At 30.5% G+C, this 4,859-nt stretch overlaps 1 non-coding gene across 1 annotated transcript; it reads right to left on the reverse strand.

Annotated features, from left to right (window-relative positions):
* TRNAK-CUU (transfer RNA lysine (anticodon CUU)) lies at positions 1 to 73 on the reverse strand. The gene has a single exon. It is a non-coding gene; the product is annotated as a tRNA-Lys (tRNA).
* Between the last annotated feature and the right edge of the window lie 4,786 nt (positions 74 to 4,859).

Below are 4,859 nucleotides of genomic sequence, written 5' to 3' on the forward strand. Positions count from 1 at the left end.
CGCCCAACGTGGGGCTCGAACCCACGACCCTGAGATTAAGAGTCTCATGCTCTACCGACTGAGCTAGCCGGGCTGGTGGCGAGATTGTGATATTTATCGTTTAAATATTAAGGTCAACACAATTCAATTTTTTGATAGACATTCCAATTTATTACTGAGATAATTTATTTTTTATATTATTTATTGTTTTCAAGTTTAATTTTTTGGATTCTATTTTATTTTATAGTTTTCTTTTAAATATTCAATAATATTATTATTCAATGTACAAAAAAAAACAGTTTATTTATAAACAAATTCTGCTTAAATTATTATTACACGTGTTTGAAAATGCCTAAAGAAGGCGAATCACAAGTGATATCTATATGTTATAGGTACATAAAAACACGCGTTTTCGAATGCGACGTTGTGTCAAAATTTCAAAGCAATCATTTCGATTTAAAAATTTGAACGAACTAACATTTTTTTTATTTATATTGTAGATAAATATTTTTATTATCTGTCAGTCTGCCACGTCTGCCACCTGTGTATATTTTACAGTAAGGTTTTTCGAAATATAGTTCGTCAATTAATTCATAGATGTCTCTGTCTAAAATAATCAAACTCTAAAAGTATACTTCTTATTAATTACCACCTAATAATCCCAACCAAATCAAATCATTTAATTGTTTAAAAAATCTCTTCAAAATTTATATTTCTATTTTCGTCTTCAAGTTTTTTCTTTTCTAGATTTTTTTACTGTGAGTCTCAGTCTGTGTTTTGTTTTTCTGTCGCCAGAGTTTAAAACGTATATTATTAGGTAATAAATAATATCAGCAACACCACTATTTAATGTGATATCTTTGACATATTATTTCACTAAATAACATAGGCGGGTTCCGGACGGGACTATTAATTTTATAATTGGTAGAAAATACATCATTGTGGGTAGCTAAAATAAATCAAAGCCAAGAAGCGTGGAAATGGCCCATCAAGACGTTTCCGTCGTTTCCCACACTGCTGGCTTCATCAGCAAACCGTTATTCAAAATGGTCGTAAAACACCGAGGGACAGTTTCGCTAAACGCTTCGGCTCATCCACGGACCTACAACTGTGAATAGTACACCATCAAAGCTTCATGGCTAAAATTATAAAGAATTCTAAACGTGAGTTATAGCTGTCTAAACAACACGAAAAAATTACCAAGTGTTATTATTTAATCCCGTTATCAGCTAAATTTGAGAGAAATTATGAAATCATCAACATTTATTCTATTTGTTTATAAATTTTAAAGTTTGTCCTGGTCTTAAATAACCCGTGAAGGGCTAATAATGATAAGTTATGAAATAAAACAATTATAACGATGTATGTAACGACGAATTTATTTAATTTATTACAACCGGCCGGTTACAACATAAGCATCATCAAGGTACAAAATAAAAGTTTAAATCTAGTTTTAATGTTATACCCTGAAGATGTTTGTGGTAAGCGAAACTTTTCCTAAATAAAGTTATTATTGTTTTATTTCTTTAGTGAAACCACAAAGTTTTTAATATAGTTTTGATGTCCCAACCGTCTAGAGCCAGTAAGAGTTTTGAGACTGAAGGTAGTGGGGAGGGGAAGGAGATAGGAAGAGGAATGTGGGGAAGTACCTGACCATTCAGATCTGGTCACCAATCACGGCCAAAGCCATTTGAAGCAACGTTTTATTTCTTAATAATAATAATAATATATAGCTCTCTCATTAAAAATATAGGCGTATTAGATCTATCAAAAAAATTATATATAAAGATGCAAAAGTCGGTCATTTTGAATACATGTAGGATAACGAAAGATTTTTTAAATATTTATGTTGAGGGATCAGTAGGATTTATAGGCCCTGTTAGAAGTTCTACCGAGCCGAACTCTCTGATATGAAAATATCTGGAGTCGGTGAATTATTTTCCCATTTGATCTCTGGTGAGTTGACGTGTTGTTCTTGTATTGTTTTGTATTGTTTTGTATTTATTTTACTTATATAATGCACTTACATAGTGTTGATTGACTAGATGATCATTTGTGGAAAAGTGAGTGGAAGGGTTTAGTTTTTCCTATGGGGAAGATTTAACCCGGACAACAAAATCGGAAGTATAAAATTTGTAGAGCGCCGTTTTTGTGAAAAATGGTAGTCTTACACCAGGGCGATACTGAGAGTATCTTCCAACCTTGAAACATGCTGCAAATATACTATTATATTATATTATTTTAAAATATAAAATCATGAAATAACATAATATGAAGAAGATAATGTGGTTAGAGGCGTTGTCCCAGTAAGAACGAGATTCTGGGTTCGATTCCCAGTTGAGACCGTTACTTTTTATTTTTTCTGTGTCTTGTTCTGTTTCATATTTCGTTAATATTTATTAATATTATCTTCTTCTTCATTTAAATGAACGATGTTTACTCTCTCATTACTATGAACCAGGTAGTGGCGTATTTGCACTAAATTAATGTTGCAAAGGGTTAAAAGGAACAATGGCGTTAATTCTATTTATCAAGCTGCTGTATATTCAGCTGCGGATGTATTATTGAACTACATAAGTTAATTTTATTGCATCCCTTTACCCTACATGGTTTTCAAAAGAATTAAAAGAATTGATTTATACTAAAAAACAAACTCACCGAATATATAAGCAATCTAGAAACGTCGATGATTATATAATGTTTACTAACATAAGAAAGCAGTGCAAAGAATTGTCTAAAAAATGTTATAATGATTATATTAGTTTAATAGAAATGGAGGTTCATGATAATGTTAAAAAATTGTGGAACTTTTCTAATGCTCAGCGTAAAAATGATGGTAGTTTACCAAATATTATGTATCTGAATAACAATTGTGCGGATAATACCGAAGGCATTGTCAATCTTTTTGCAGATTTATTCAAAAGTGTTTATGATGATAATATTACCGATAATGAAATCCCAAATGATATATCACTTGAAGAATCACTTAACCTAAACCATTGTTTTATTGAAATAAACGCTATAGAAAAGGCTATAAAAGCATTAGATACTAATAAATCCGCTGGACCGGATGGTTTCCCTCCAATATATTTAAAATCTTGTGTTCGCAGTTTGACTTATCCATTATTTTTACTATTTAATAAGTCTTTGTCGTCAGGGTGTTTTCCAAAACAGTGGAAAAAAGCTATCTTACGCCTATTCATAAAAAGGGAGATAAAAGCGATGTATCGAACTACAGACCAATATGTATATTGTCCGCTATTCCCAAACTATTTGAATCGTTAGTCCTAGATGTAATATGTAAACAAATTAATAATATTATTGTACCCAACCAGCATGGCTTTATCACAGGTAAATCCACCCTAAGTAACTTGATCATATACGAAAATTACATAACTGATTCTCTTGCCTTGAAGCATCAAGTGGATTCAATATATACTGATTTTTCCAAAGCATTTGACAAAGTTAGGCGACATATCCTTGTACAAAAATTAAGTATGTTGGGTATCAAGGGTAATCTGTTAAGTTGGATTGAAAGTTATCTTAGTAAAAGAGAGCTATGTGTCAAAATAAAATCTGTGGAATCTTACATTTTCGAAGCCACAAGTGGGGTCCCTCAGGGGTCTCACCTGGGACCAATTCTTTTTTTGTTATTTATTAATGAAATTGTTAGCATATTTAAAGATGTAGAAGTTCTTCTTTTCGCAGATGATTTGAAAATATATAAAACAATACGCAGTTTAGACGATTGTTATACTTTGCAACTTAATTTAAATAAACTATATCGTTGGTGCATCATCAACTCTCTGTTTCTTAATATTAAAAAATGTCAGGTCATTCGTTTTTGTAAAATACGAAATCATACAATTTATGAATATTCGCTTAATAATGTAAAATTGACAGCTGTCACTCAAATCAGGGACTTGGGTGTTATATTTGATGAACAGTTAACATTCAATCCGCATATAAATGAAATCACAAATAAAGCCCTAAAAATGCTTGGGTTTATATGTAGAACCGCATGTGACTTCAAGTCACTAGAATGTTTGAACACACTGTACACATCTTTAGTAAGAAGTCAAGTAGAGTATAATTCGCCTATTTGGTCCCCGTTTTATAAAGTACATTCCAACAATATTGAAAGGGTACAACACAAATTTTTAAGATTTATTAACTTTAAACTAAATATTCCAATCCAAAATATAAATTATATCCAACTCATGCATCAACTAAATTTGATTACGCTATCAGATAGGCGAATTATCTCCGACCTTGTTCTACTAAATAAAATTATTAATTATAGAATCGACAGCCCTGAAATTCTTGCCACAATAAAATTATTTGTACCTTCCAAAAATACGAGACAAAATTCCACCTTTTTCTGTAACAATTTCAAATCTAATTATCATGCGCACATATCGTTAAATCGAATACAAAATTTTGGTAATAAATTTGGTAATGTTGTTGATATATTTAGAGATTCCGTAGCAGTGCTCAAACGAAATCTACATAAACACTTTGCTGATATGTATGACTTCTCCACTCCATAGTAAAAAACCCATTTTTTAGCTTCTGTTTTTTCACTCTTTTCTTTTATGACTTCTTTTATGACTTTTTAACTTTAATATATATGTTTTAACTTTACAAATTAATATTGTAATTTAAATAACAATTCGAATATGATTTTAAGTCCCTATAAATGCTGATTAATTTCAATCCATTTATTTTTCTAAGTAAGTAAAAAAAGAAAAAAAAAAACTGTTCTCCATAATGGTATTCTGTATTATTTGTAAAACATTTATGTACTACAGATATAATAACTATTTTATTTATATATGTACGTAAACTTTTCAATGTCACATAGTTAATGTAATAACACT

The sequence above is a fragment of the Hesperophylax consimilis genome, chromosome 3 (assembly GCF_061612785.1).
Source record: "Hesperophylax consimilis isolate HC1 chromosome 3, BYU_Hcon_1.0, whole genome shotgun sequence".
In the NCBI taxonomy this organism is placed as follows: Eukaryota; Metazoa; Arthropoda; class Insecta; order Trichoptera; family Limnephilidae; genus Hesperophylax; species Hesperophylax consimilis.